The sequence below is a fragment of the Neomonachus schauinslandi genome, chromosome 1 (assembly GCF_002201575.2).
Source record: "Neomonachus schauinslandi chromosome 1, ASM220157v2, whole genome shotgun sequence".
In the NCBI taxonomy this organism is placed as follows: Eukaryota; Metazoa; Chordata; class Mammalia; order Carnivora; family Phocidae; genus Neomonachus; species Neomonachus schauinslandi.
The window spans coordinates 1,338,633-1,353,824 of record NC_058403.1 but is presented as its reverse complement, the minus strand read 5'-3'; positions in this window follow the sequence as shown (position 1 = coordinate 1,353,824).

Sequence of the window (15,192 nt, the reverse complement as noted above, 5' to 3'; positions counted from 1 at the left end):
GTGGGGAGGAGGACCAGGTGTGGAGGAGGACCAGGTGTGGAGGAGGACCAGTGAGGAGGAGGACCAGGTGTGGAGGAGGACCAGGTGTGGAGGAGGACCAGTGAGGAGGAGGACCAGTGAGGAGGAGGACCAGGTGTGGAGGAGGACCAGGTGAGGAGGAGGAGGACCAGTGAGGAGGACGACCAGGTGTGGAGGAGGACCAGTGTGGAGGAGGATGTAGGGCTGGCAAGGCTCACTTCTGGGTGGAGGCCTGGGTCAGCCTGAGGGGTTTCAAAGGAGGGTAGGCGGGGCCGGGGCAGCTGGTTATCAGGTCCCCTCCCATCCTCACCTCTGCTCCCACCTCAGGCCCTCAGCCCTGCCCCCTCAGGCCGCACCCCTGCCCCCCAGCCCTCTTTCCTGCATCTGTTTGGCACTCTACACAGGCTCTGGGACCCTTTCAGGGTCTGTGTCTCCTGACAGTCTCCTGGGCCTGGCTCCAGCATTTGGGGTCCCTCCTGGCCTATAGGTCATGTTGCTACCCCCGTCCTGCATGGCCATCTGGACGGGGTTGGGGGGCAGACACCCCGCAGAGCCCGGGCACCGGGCCGCCTTCCCTGGACGACTCATTGCGGAGTCAGGCCCGGGTCAGAGGGCGCCAGACGCTGACCTGGCCCAGGCGCAGGGGCGTTGCTACTTTATGCCTCCGCCAAGGAGCACCCGCATGCCCACGACCCACGAGAGTACTTCATCTCCGTGTGTGGATACAATCCGCTTCTCATTCTCGGTGTTTCAATTTGCACATTGAAATCAGCATTCTGAGAATAAACAGGCTTGCCAGGCTGCTGGAGAGGCTGAGGGGCAGAGAGAGCTGGGGAAGCCGCAGTCTGGCGGTGGGCGGTGGGAGGCAGTGCCGTCCCCTCCCGCCCCTCCCCTTCCGCAGCTACTGGGGCCTGGTCGGTGGGAGGAAGGAAGCCGGCCAGAGTGTGGGCCGGCCCAGCTCTGGCCTGGCTGCCCTGGCGCTCTCCTCGGGACCCTGGCGCCAGCCCGTCCCAGGGCCAAGCGGGGAGGCTATTCTGGGAGCGCGTGCCAGGGCCCGGGAGCTCCTTATAAGGCTCCCTCCAGCAGCTTGCTGCCGTCTGACCCTGGGGTCCACCCCGCCACCCCAGCCGGCCGGCAGACCTGGGGTGCAGAGGCCCCTGCCCTGAGCCCACTTCTCCCTGGGGTCCAGTTTCGCCCTGTCCCCAATGATGCTCTCCTGAGATTTCAACGAATTTCACCCACATCTTGGCCTTGGGGGTCCTGGGAGAGAAGTGGGGGGCAGAGCTGGCTCTCCACATCCTTATATGATGAAGCAAGCTCCTGGTCCGGGCTGAGTCACCGGTGTTTCGGGACTCAGCCATGGGAGCCAGTGATTCTGGCTTATTTTTAGACACCCTTACCGGAACACCTGGGTTGGGCCCCAAAATACATGTATTTTAGTAGTTCAAAAATATAACTTTATAGCAAGTCATCCACTGGCGAGACAATGCCCAGCACGATGCTTCCTGAGGCTAACAGGCCTGTGTTTCCTCCTCACCCAGCCATCCAGCCACCGTGTGGACCTGGCCCTGTCCCGATGTGTCCCCCCAGACACCCCTGCACGGGGCCACCTGTGTTTTCTGCTCCCCCTTCAGAGGGAATTGGGAGAACAAATAGATGTTGGAAACGTGAGACCAGGACCAGATTTTCACTGACTTCTCCCTGAGAGGGCTTGTGGTTGGACCCCCGGCACTTGGCACGGACAGCACTTGGTGTTGGATGAGCAAGTGAAGCAGTGAGCGCTCGAGCCAGCCGGCTGTCTTCGGAGCCCAGTGCGGAGGCTGGCCCGCGTCGCAGGTGGTGGAGTTCAGTGGGGTCCTGCCGTGGCCGAGGGGCAGGCAGGCTGCTCTCTGCCCAGGCACAGGACCCGAGGGCCATGCCAGTTCCTTGCCCGCTGCGTGAGGCAGGCCCAGGACACCACAGGGGGAAAGCGAGGAAAGCCTGCGGCCTTGCAACTTCAGGAGGAGCCCCTGGGCTCCTGCGGTGGTCCCTGGCCCAGCGTCCTCGGCGCCACCAGGAGCTGGTGAGGACGCAGCCTCTCCAAGCAGCTCTTGCCCCTTGTGCAGCTACCACACCAGGAAGACGTGCCTCGTGGCTCCACCCTGGAGGTGCCCGTGAACACGAACCTCACCTGGGCCGAATGCCGCCGTCGGGGATGGGGTACTGATTGCTTGGGGCTGCGTTTGGGGGTTCTGGGTGCCCACCCTCCCCTGCGGCACCGTGACTCACTCTCCAGGCCTCTCTACGATGCAAATTGCCCTGAAAGCTTTGTGCTCCAATGAGAACCAGCCTTCCTTCATGCAGGCTCAGTGCCTGGACCCTGTCCCTCCCTCCTTAGCCCTAATGGAGAGTGAAGGTAACCAGAGACTTGGCTCCCCTCTGCGTTCATGGTGTCCAAGCCCCTCAGCTTAATCCATACTCTTCTTTTGAGATGCTCTTCTTAAAAAAATTTATTTAAATTCAATTAATTAACATATACTGTATTATTAGTTTCAGAGGTAGAGGTCAGTGATTCATCAGTTGCGTATAACACCCAGTGCTCACTACATCACGTGCCCTCCTTTATGCCCGTCACCCAGTTACCCCATCCCCCCACCCCCCTCCCCCCAGCAACCCTCAGTTTGTTTCCTATGATTAAGAGCCTCTCATGGTTTATCTCCTCTGATTTCGTCTTGTTTTGTTTTTCCCTCCCTTCCCCTATGATCCTCTGTTTTGTTTCTTAAATTCCACATATGAGTGAAATCATATGATAATACAGATGGCCACCAGACACATGAAGAAATGCTCAGCATCGCTCAGCATCAGGGAAATCCAAATCAAAACCTCAATGAGATCCCACCTCACATCGGTCAGAATGGCTAAAATTAACAAGTCAGGAAATGACAGATGTTGGCGGGGATGCGGAGAAAGGGGAACCCTCCTACACTGTTGGTGGGAAGGCAAGCTGGTGCAGCCACTTTGGAAAACAGTATGGAGGTTCTTCAAAAAATTGAAAATAGAGCTACCCTACGACCCAGCAATTGCACTACTGGGTATTTACCCCAAAGATACACATGTAGGGATCCGAAGGGGTGCGTGCACCCCGATGTTTATAGCAGCAATGTCCACAATAGCCAAACTGTGGAAAGAGCCCAGATGTCCATCGACAGATGAATGGATAAAGAAGATGTGGTTCATATACACAATGGAATATTACTCAGTCATCAGAAAGAATGAAATCTTACCATTTTAGATGCCATTTTAACCACTGCTTTGTAATGTGAGCAGACTCAGCCACAGCCCTGCCTCCCAAGGAGCCCCTCAGCCTGCCGCTCCACATGGCAGGGTCCCTCCCTGCCGTCCTGGAGCCAGGCATACAGTAGGTGCTCAGCAAGGATTTCAGTGGGAGTCTTATAGAGGCCACCCTTGGTGAGAAGCTGGCCGTGCACGTGTTCAATCTCTCTGGGACGACCGCTGAAGGGGAACACAGTGTGAGAAGCCCTGAGCATCAGGCAGACCCCGCCCCACCTGCAGGGAGGTGGTCTCAGTTAGAAGATCCCCTCCCCAAGCCGCTGAAGGGGTCCCGGCAGGGCCATGGCAGGGACCCAGGGTCACAGGCTGCCCACGCGCATTCCCAGTGTTGGTCGGGGTCTCTGGGGTCTCCAGCGCCTTCTCACCTGCTTTTGCTGGAACATTCCACACGTTCTTTCCCATGGCTATAGGTTTGGGTTGTGGTGCTGGGCCTGCATTTCTCTCACCCACTCTACCTGGTCAGTCTCCTGGGTGATGTGGCTCCCGGGTCGGCACCGTCTGCCCCTGGGCAGGCCCTCGCCAGAGATGGCATGACCAGGGGGCCTTCCGGCGGGGTTCAGATGATCACAGGTAGCAGAGGGCACTAACATCCGTGTTCGGGAATTGGCCTGGCACTGGACTGGAAAGGCTCAGATCTCAGGGCTGGGTTCCCTGAGTTTCGGGTCTCCGGGAGTCAGAAGACACTGGCTTGGCAGGTTTCCTCTGAATGGGGAGGGGCACCTTCTGAGGGTTTGAGTATCTGCTTACTTAGTGGAGCAGGAACCAGGGAGGGACTGGAAGGGTCAAGGTGTGGCTCAGGAGAAAGGTGCTGGGGGCATGGACTAGGGCATCAGATTCGGAAGGACTGGGAGATCCAGCATCATGGTTTACTGATGGATTGCTGGGGTATGGGTGGAGGGAGGTGAGAGGCTGGGGTGTGGGTACAGTGACCCCAACTGGCTGTGGTTCCCACAGGCTATGTGGGCTGTAGTCCCCCATGAACTCTGGTCCCCATGAACTGTGGTCCCCCCATGGGCTCTGGTCCCCCCCCCGTGGACTGTGGTCCCCCCCATGGCCTGTGGTCTCTGTGAGCTGCGGTCCCCCGTGGACTATGGTCCCCATGAACTGTGGTCCCCCCCGTGGGCTGTGGTCCCTGTGAGCTGCGGTCCCCTGTGGACTATGGTCCCACAGTGCCCTCCCACGGGCTTGGTCTGGACTGCTGCCTCCCTTGGTCCTGCAGGCCCTATAGCCCAAGCCCCTCCAGAGCAGGTCCTGCCCCGAGACACCTTGTCACGGAGCTGGCACAGCTCTCCCCCTCCGGGGTCTCCGAGAAGCCTGCCCGAGAGGCCTGCTCTGGCAATTGCCTCAAGGCAGAGCTAAAATTAGATAAAGCCATGCCCCAAAGATGCCCAGTGGCTGTGGCCATCCTTGTGGGCTATTTCTGAATCACTTGCTTGCGTCAACCAAGCCGGCCTGCCCCCAGGAGCCAGGGGGCCACGCTGGCCTTGAGCGGTGGAAAGAGGAGGGCTGGTGTTGAAAGGGGCTCTGTCCTCCACGGGGGCTTCGGCTCCGGAACAGCACACAGGGGCTTTGTTCTCCAGCCCGGGCCCCGGAAGACCCCCTCCTTCAGCTGGGGACCTGGGGGGTGTCTGGGGGGGCGGGACGGGACTCTCCAGGTCGTGGCGCAGGCTGACGGGCCCCCCCCAAAGCGACTGCCCGAGCGTCTGCCCGCCTCACCCCTTGCCCAGAGCCCGGCCACGCGGCCGTGCCTGTCTGACCCTTGCCCCCGCCCGTGGGTGAGGCGCGCCAGGACGGGCAGTGCCCAGAACCCTCGCGGGACGGCTGGGAGAGCTGGCATCGGCCGCTGCACTCTGGTGGAAGGGCCAGCATTCTGATTTCTTTCACGGGCACTTTTCCTTCCCAGATCTCAGCATTTTCTCATTTTTCTTCGAGACAGACATGCATTGTGCTTTGCAATGAACACGATGCTAAAGCCTTAGCAGGCGAGCCCTGCTCTTCGGGTCCCAGAGATGTTCCAGCGGCCATGTTCAGGGCCCCAGGACCCCCTGACCCAACCCCCTTCCCCAGCCCCCCACTGGTATTATTCAGAACCCCTCCCCCCACCCCCCCCCCCGACGCCCCCCCCGCCGCCCGCCCGCCCCCCCCCCCCCCCGGGCCAGCACCCGGTCCCTGCCGGCCCCTCTGACACATCCTGCCCCCTCCTCCCGGCCCTCCACCTTCCCCTGGCTAGCTGGCAGGTACATTCTGCAAGTGTCCACCCCAGAGCAGCTCCTTACCCTTGCCAGCTATGGAGATAAACTCAGCCTTCAAACCTGAGGTCGTGGGTCAGCAATCCTGGGCAGCCCCCTGACTGCCTGGGGCAAATGAATCTTCCCCTCCAGGTGCAACAGAATATCATGGTTTTAGAGTCAAGCTCTGCTGCACCATTTTCACCCAATGTGTGAAGCACCCACTGTGTGCAGGCACTGTGCTAAATGCTGAGGATGGAGTGTATGGGGAGAAGCACGGAGCTGCCCCCACGGAGCATGCCATAGAGGGGCCGGATGCAACCCAGTGAGGGACCCAGACAGTTACTTACTGCAGGTCGGGGCAGGGCAGGGCATTGTGGGAGATGGACACAGTGCATGAGCAGGTGATGGGTCAGCGGGAGAGTATGTCCAGGTAAGACCTGGGGGCAGAGGTCCAGGGGAAGAACGGGTATGGGGGGGACCACACATGCAAATGTCCTGAGGCAGGAAGGAGGGACTGTGGGAAGAAGGAGGTCTGTGAAAGTCTGGAGGAAAAGCCAGAGGTCCCGGGGTGTGTCCTCAGCAGGTCAAGGAGCCCCTGGAAGGCCCTGAGCACTCGGATGCTGGTGGAGGCCTAATGGGGGGTAAGAGAGTACTGGGTTCAGGTGGGGTTGCTGCCAACACCCGGGTGAGTGGGGTTTGGACCAAATGGTGGAGCGGATGGGCAGGGTGGACAGGCAGGCTTGGAGGCTGAGCTCACAGGCAGAGCTAATGCAAGAGAAGGAGGGGGGTGTCTGGCACGCCTGGGGCCTCTGGCTCTGGGAGCCCAGGAGCCTCAGGGAAGAGGGTCCAGGGAAAGATGGGGCATTCGTTTTATGCAGGTCCCGTGGAGTGTCTAGGCTGAGCCGCCCTCTGAGCCTGGGGGCCCAGGCTGGGGAGGGGTACAGGGAAACCCTTGGCCCACAGGAAGGGGGTGAAGTCGTGAGGTCCTGGGGTCCCAGACATGCAGGAAATCCCCAGCCCCAAGTCTGGGTTTCTTCATCTGTGAAATGGAGGGAATAATGCTGGACGTTCTGGTCCTTTAAGGGAAGTATGATTAAAGGAGGAACAGTTTCTGAAAGTCCTGGGGCATGTGGGCTCATAGCATGAGCTGAACCCCTGTTCCGCCGTTGTCCCTGACCCCATGCACAGGCCCGGAAGCCCGGCATGGCCGCGGCAGGTTCTCTCGGCGTTGGGGGCGCTGAGCCCGAGGGCCCCACGTGTCTCTGAGCCGCCAGCTCAGCGAGGCTCCCTTCCAGGTAGGCGCTGGGCACGCAGACAGGGCGGCAGTGCAGACTGCCGGTGGGGGGGCAGGGTCAAGGAGGGTCAAATCTGGGGGAGATGGTGCATCTTCGGAGAATGGGAAGTGAAGAAAACCATGTCTTGCCAAAATACAAAGACCCCTTTGATATAAAGACTCTGTGGCAACGTGGAGGACCCAGTGAGGCATTTTGCTCCTGTAAGGACATTCCTGATATTAGAGAAAAAAAAATTGCTTTAAGACCCAAGGCTTTTTCAGCAGTGAAGAATAATCATCTCATTGTTACGAAATGCCAGGGAGTAGGAAATATTTTCAGGTACAATTGGCCAAATTATGGCTTGCAGCTCTTTGAAATATGAAGTCCTCTTGGATCCATTGTAAATTGTCTCAGTCCGCGGGTTTCACTTCAAAGTTACGGTCCCAATTTAGCAAGAACAAGCTAACTCCCCTCGAACAGAGATCATTTTCCTAAACGTGTGTTGCTGGAAAGATTCTGTGACTCCTTTGGTTCCGAAATAACGTGAGCCTTCCAGGCGGGTGGCAAAGTTGGGGGGTTCCCGTGCGCCCCTCAGAGGCTCCCTCATGACCACGGGCCCCTTAGTGCTGGAGAACTGCTGCCTCCACGAGGATTCCTTCTGCTGGGGCTCTGCTGTGCCCGGATCCCGCGGGGCACCTGTCCCCGGCCCCCCGGGATCCCTGTCGTTCCTCGCCTCTCAGCTCCACGTGTTTGAGGGGCTCTGGTCAGGCGTCTGCAGAACTGTCCACTGTGGAGCTTCCTGCGTCCCTCGCGGACTCTGGCGAGCACAGCGCCCAGCGGGGTGCCCTCGCGTCACCTGCAGCTGGGGCTCAGGTGTCACTCCAGCCGGGTGCTGGGACGCTGACCGCCCCGTGACGGTGAGTCTGCCCCATCGCCCCCACATCGTCCATCAGAAGCCAGCGTCCTAGTCAGCCACACGTACACGCAGGCCTCGGACCCCATCTGCCCGGGGGGGAGTCTCAAGGAACGTATGTTACACGTTAAAACCAAAAAAATGATTAATAAATATCTGGGGGAGACATTTTCAGGCTGTGCAACCAGCCCGTTGCTCCCACTAACCCTGCAGCCAGTGCTTCCGTAAGGAAGGAGAATTTGTGCTTTCTGCTCATTTGCGGGTCCTTCCCCAAAGGCCCTTGTAACAGGATGCTCCCTGCGGTCTTCGAGACGCCGTGTCTGCTTGATCGATGAATGGTCAGTTTTTCTCCAGGCGTTCTGCAAAAGTTAGCACACGCACAGGTTTGCACAACCACCACACCCAGGATCCGCTCCGTGCTCCCCAACGCGCTCCCCCACCAACCCGTAACCCCTGGCCCGTCTTCCTCGCTGGGATTCGACTTTTCCGGGATGGCCATAATTGGGATGGCCGGCTCCCACACCTTACTGCCAAGTGGCGATCCGCACTGTGGAGCGGCTCTGGGTGGTTTCCAGCTCACCGCTATTCCAAATAAAGTGGCTCTAGCGTCCTAGCCCAGGTTGTTTTGTGTGAGCCCTGGTCTTCACCTCTCTGGCGTCCCATCAGGAGCCAGCTCCAAATTCCTCGGACCACACCTGCGTTTGCCCTGCTGAGCTTTGGGGCCCCTCCAAGGAGGGTGTCTGCCTTTCACGGACACGGCCAGGGGGTCAAGGGACATTCTCGGATATCCCAGGGCCCCAGCCTTGGGCACTGGGAACCTGGCCGCGGGTGCAGCCTCCCCGAGCACTCCTGCCCCCCGCGGCCCTCCCCTGCCTCAGTGGGCTCCTTGGGGGCTGTGGGAAAGCTCTCCAGGGCCCTCCCCATCTTCCCTGTGGGCATGTGCCCCGGGGTGAGCACGCCTTCCTCAGCGCACCCGCCCGGGCCTTGGCAGTCGGCTGACAGTCTCTAGCTGACCCTTCATACCACCCGGGGCGGCATCCCACAGCCCCTGCTCAGGTCCTCCCTCGGGGCCGGACCCCAGACTTCAGGCACTTCGATGGGCTCAAAAAGCTTTAACTTTGCAGTGTGTCCAGCTTTTTTCTTGTCCAGGTGGGAGCGAAGCTTCCTCAGTGGGGCTGGAGGGCTCTGCTGTGATCTCCGTGGGGTCACGCATCCTCCGGCCCCAAATACAAATGACCCAGGACCGAAAAGGCACTGCATTATGGACCGAGGCTCCCTGAGGGGACACTGCACCTTCTGGTTCCCTTAACTCCACTGTGGATGGGCCTGGCTAGCTGCCCTGCCCCCACTGTTTCCAGCCCACACTTCTTTAAGAACCTTCGCTGGCCCTGGGTAGCCAGGCCAAGCAGCATGCTCTAAATAATGCCAAGAACGGGCTTGGCTAAGGAAACCACCAAACAGGGATTGGGGGGGTCGTTTAGGGGCCCCAAATGCCCAGGTTCTGGGCTGTGGCCTCAGGCTGGGTATTGAGGTTTGATGGGTCCCAGTCTGGCCGGAGCCCTCCGCCACCCCACACTGGCCAGAGGGGCCCTCAGAGACCGGGCACTGGCCACAGGGGCCCTCGGAGACCCCGCACTGGCCAGAGGGCAGCTGGGAAGCCTTCTGTCCCAGGGTCCGGGGAGCACCGAGGGTGGGGGTCAGGGGAGGCCTGGGACTGAGGGGCAGTAGGGCTGGGGGAGGTGGGGCCCATAGCAGGGACCTCGTGGGGAAGCCCAGCCTTCCATGCAGAGCAGACCCTTCACTGTGGTGCAAGGCTTCCGTCCACAGAGAGTCACGTCCCCTAGGCCCTCTCGTCAGAGCCTTCTCATGGAGCCTACTGAGGAGGGGAGGGCTGCAGGGGCAGGAGCACTCAGGGAGGCCACCCCCGAGACCAGGTTCCCAATGCCTGGGCTCCCCAGTTCGGTCAGGGTCCTCCCTCCTCTGGTCAGTAGAAGGCATGCGTCCAGATGTCCACACGCCTTGGGGCTCCTTCCAGGCCCAAGCTCCAGAGGGCAGGTCCACCTTCTCCCCAGCGCTGTCCCTGTGCCCAAAGGGCCCAGCTGGGTGGATGCCGAACACACCCGTGCCCCTCATTTCTCTTCCACACAGGGGCACTATTAACTGAAAGGAAGTGCTCCCCTGAGGCAGGACAGAGACCCAGGCCCCTTTTGGTGGCTCCATATCCAGGGGGCAGATGGCTCAACACGACAGCGTAGCCACAAAAAAAGCAAGGGTGGGGTTGGGGGGGGCTCGGGAGGGGGTGGTTGTGGCCGGGCCCACGGCTGCTGTTACTGTGGACGCCTGGTTGAAGGTGCAGCCTGAGGACGCGCCTCTGACCTCGCTCTTGCCTGAGTGTCTGGTCATGACAGAGGCACAGGGAGGACAAGGCCACAGGAGCAGAGGGGGTGGGCCACAGTGGGCAAGACTTGGAGAAAACAACTTTTCTTTTAGAAAGAAGGCAGTCTCTTCAACAAACGGTGCTGGGAAAATTGGACAGCCACAGGCAGAAGAATGAAACCGGACCATTTCCTTACACCACACACAAAAATAGACTCAGAATGGATGAAAGACCTGAGAGACAGGAGTCCATCAAAATCCTAGGAGAGAACACAGGCAGCAACCTCTTCGACCTCAGCCGCAGCAACTTCTTCCTAGAAACATCGCCAAAGGCAAGGGAAGCAAGGGCAAAAATGAACTATTGGGACTTCATCAAGATAAGAAGCTTCTGCACAGCAAAGGAAACAATCAATAAAACCAAAAGACAGCTGACAGAATGGAAGAAGATATTTGCAAATGACTTATCAGATAAAGGGCTAGTATCCAAAATCTATAAAGAACTTATCAAACTCAACACCCAAAGAACAAATAATCCAATCAAGAAATGGGCAGAAGACATGAATGGACATTTCTCCTAAGAAGACATCCAAATGGCCAACAGACACATGAAAAAGTGCTCAGTATCGCTTGGCAACAGGGAAATCCAAATCAAAACCTCAATGAGATACCACCTCACACCAGTCAGAATGGCTAAAATTAACAAGTCAGGAAATGACAGATGTTGGCGAGGATGCGGAGAAAGGGGAACCCTTCTACACTGTTGGTGGGAATGCAAGCTGGTGCAGCCACTCTGGAAAACAGTATGGAGGTTCCTCAAAAAGTTGAAAATAGAGCTACCCTACGATCCAGCAATTGCACTACTGGGTATTTACCCCAAAGATACAAATGTAGGGATCTGAAGGGGTGCATGCACCCCGATGTTTATAGCAGCAATGTCCACAATAGCCAAACTGTGGAAAGAGCCCAGATGTCCATTGACAGATGAATGGATAAAGAAGATGTGGTATATATATATAATGGAATATTATGCAGCCATCAGAAAGGATGAAATCTTGCCATTTGCGATGACATTGATGGAAATAGAGGGTATTATGCCAAGTGAAATAAGTCAGTCAGAGAAAGTCAATTATATGATTTCACTGATGTGGGGAATTTAAGAAACAAGGCAGAGGAACATAGGGGAAGAAAGGAAAAAATAAAACAAGACACAGTCAGAGAGGGAGACAAACCCTAAGAGACTCTTAACTCTAGGAAACAAACTGAGGGTAGCTGGATGGGAGGTGGGTGGGGGGCTGGGGTAACTGGGTGACGGGCATTAAGGTGGGCATGTGTGTTATATGCAACTGATGGATCACTACCTCTGAAACTAATAATGTGGTATATATTAACTAAATTGAATTTAAATAAAAAAATTTAAAAAGAGTGTCTTTTTTTAATTTTGATTTTTTGCATTAATTTAAATTTTTGTTATTTTTGTAAGTAGGCACCACACCCCAGTGTGGAACCCAATGTGGGGCTCGAACTCACAACAGTGAGATCATGACCTGAGCCAAGATCAAGAATCAGGTACTTAACCAACTAAGCCACCAGGAGCCCCTCATTTTGCCTTTTAAACTATTGTGTTAAAATATTGCTTGCTTTGATGCCTGAGATATTTGGCATCTTTCCCCTTAAAATTTGCCACCAGGCAGGTGTGGATGTGTGTGCCTGCAGGCATGCGTGCACCCACGTTTGTGTGCGTGTATGTGTGCGTGTGTGTGTGTCCATCTCTTGCCCTGTTAGGAGGTGGACAGTGGGCGAGGGCCCTAAGCCTGGAGCTGGACTTGCGGCTTCTCACGGGCTCCTGGTAACAGGGGACAGGGCACCTTCCACCTCCTGACAGGGCAAGATACAGATGCACGCACGCACACGCACATGTGCGCGCACACACACGCACATGCATGCACACACACACGCGCATGCACACACGCACGCACACGCACTGCTTTTCACAGGAGACCCAGGGACCCCGTCTCTCTTCGTGCAGGAAAAAGACGTGGGCTTCATCCACATTCAGGCCCGATGGGACAGACGGGCCCGCGGTGCCCAGGGCTGTCAGCTTTGTCGCTCGCCCTCTCCCTCCTCATCCTCCTGGTGACGTCCTCACATCCACAGGAGGCCCCAAGCTCTGGATGAGGAGGCCGGCCAGGGAGTGGAGGCAGCCCTGGGCGCTGGCACAAACTCTGGGCAGGGAACTCACAGCACGAGGGAGCCCCCTTCACACAGCAGCTGAGCCCCGAGGCTGGGAGGGGGCACTGGTGTCCCCTGGGCAAGTGGCCGCGGGCCAGGATTGGGCATCCAGCAGGAAGCTCTGGCCCCAGTCTGTCCCGGGTCACCCTCCGGCCAGTGTGGACTTGGCCAGTTCTCTTAGGCACGTGGCCTCCATTTTCCAAAGACACGACGCAGGGCAGGGTGGGGGGAGCTCCCTGCAGGCTGGCAAGATCCTTACCGCACAGAGCATTCTGGCAGGCTTCTGCTGCAGACGTGTTTCTCTGTCCCCTGGGCGGGCAAATGGGGGCCACCATCCCTCTGCCCTGGGGCCCAGCAGGAAGGGAGCAGTTGCCGTTCTGTGGGTGGCAGCAAGCTCCCAGCCTGGGTGTTTCAAGGCCAAGTGTACCATCCACCAGAGGAGCGCCAGCACATGGGGAGGAGGTTTCCTTCTTCGTCCTGGTGGGGACAGACCCAGGAGCGGTGGAGGCTGAGCTCCGGCTGACCCGGTCCTGGGCCGAGGCCGGGCTCGTCAGGATGCACGCGGTGCCCACAGCTGGGGGCATGCGGCCCCCGCTCTTCCCCCATCCGACTCCGACTTGGACTGGCCGTGTCCTTGGGCTGTGGCCCGAGAGGCCTGAGGCCAACATCGCCTTCAGCAGTTCCTGCGGTCAGCTCTGGCCCTGCCTGGAATGGAAGGTGCAGGATTGGAGGCCGGGCAGAGGCGGAGCCATCTGGGGCTCTGGCTTTCCGTGTTACGCCAGCATGAAGGCAAATTTACGGAGGCAGCATCTTTATTACCTCTACCCACCAGGGTGCAGACAAACCTAAACAAAATGAACAACACAAACCCTCAACCGTTTGGATTTGATTTAGCAACTTGGGGTACCGCTCAAACGTTCAGATCTCTCCCCTGTCCCCTCCAGTACGAGAGCTGGGTCCTGCGCTCACTCAGCTCACGGGGCTCCTGCCACACGGATGTGACTGGTGGATCTGAGCTTCAGCGTGAGGCCCTGTCGCCTCTCGTTGCCGCGGCCGGATCTGCCGTCCTACAGCTGGGAGGTGCCCTGTGTCTTCTTCACGGCACAGCTGGCCCCGGCATTGACGACCAGAGGTGTGGGGACTTGGGGCTGGAGGCAGGCCCCTCCTGGACCTGTCTCACGCTCGAGGTCCCCACTGGCCCTGTGTCAGGCCTGTAAGGGAGGAACCCCCTGGAATCTCAGATATTTTAGAGACTGCAAACCACCCCAGCTTCCTGGAGAAGTGTCCTTGGCCCCAGTGTTTTCTGCCCAGCATGTTACCGGGCAAACTTCCCATGAATCTAGGTGAGCCCTCCTTCCCTAAACTGGGACCCTGCGTCACAACACAAGCTTTGAGGGGCAGGGCAAACCCCTCTTTGTGGATACCGGCGATCTGTCCTCTGCCGAAACCCCGAGAGCAGCGGCGGGGTTGGCCAGGAGGAGGACTGTATTCCATTTTTCTCTGCATCTCCCCTCATAACTGAAGAATCTGCACTTGTCTAATAAGTCCTGAGACCCGTAATGGGCCCAACTCCCCATGTTTGTCCACACGCTCATCAGACGCACACTGCCGCCTCCCGCAAGCGGGGGTGGCACCAGGCACCGGGGCCCAGCCCGGCTCTCAGCACGGACAAGCCCGCGGACCCCAGGCCGAGGCACTGGCGTCTCCTCTTGGGTTCCCCAAGGCTTGAACTCTCGCCCACACCGCTGATTTTTCAGCGGAAGTCGGGCCCCACGCTAAGCCGGCCAGGCCACACCCCGAGTCCCCTCCTCCCCCTGCCCTCACTGGCCCCCTCTCCGGCCCCAGGCCCCAGCCCTGCCTGTCCGCAGGTTAGCACTGGCTGTCCGACCATCTGCCTGCAGTGCTGCTCCCCCAGGAAGCAGGACCCCGCCTCACGTCCTCCAGTGTTTGTGTCTGGGGCTCCTCCGGGGGCCCATGACGACCCACCTAGACCCCCCCCAGCACCCACTTTATTTCGCAGGCTGGGACGAGCGTTCAGTGACTCACTGTCGCGCAGATGCTGCTGACGCGGGGTCCAGATACAGGAACCGGTGAATGAGTGCGTCGTGGGCGGCGGGCCGCGGGCAGGGGCGCGGCCCGTGCATCGCGGGGGAAGGCAAGTTAGGGGTGGGCTTTTACACCACGATCTTAAAGCCTGACCCCTTTTCCCTCAAGGGAGTGTAGAGAAGGATTTCACCGTTTCAGCTGCTCGGCCGTGGATTCCGTAACACAGGGGCCTCGCGTGGGTCCGATTTTCGGAGAATCCACCCCAAAACCTCTGCCTCCGACTCCTCTTCCAGAGCAGACCGTTAGCGGCCTCGACTGTATGAAGTCCTTCAGGTTATCGAGGGCTTGTCGATTTCTATTTGGGAACTTACGCTTCCTGAGAGAGTCGTGCGTGGACCCGGGGCGGCGTGCTTTGTGAAGTTGTGGCCCCAACTCTCCACACCCCCACCTCCGTGGCCTGACATCCATCTCCGCTTTTCCTTTGTCTGTGTCTGCGTTCAGTATGTTATTCTTTCCTCAACTCTTTAAATGACGTGCCTGGTTTATTTAATTCCAATCTTTTTTGGTATCTAAAATACTTTTAATCCCAAAGGTGTTGCTTGGACGGAATCCCACAGGAACGGACCAGGAAACAGCGCCTTCTCCCTACGGCCGCTGTTTGCGGGTCCCACGTACTAGTTCTCTGCTTGCTGCCTGGTTGTACGCGGACGTCCCCGCCGGCGCCCGTCCTCAACCCTGCGCCCAGCCCCCGCCGCCCCCTGCCGTGGGGAGCGCC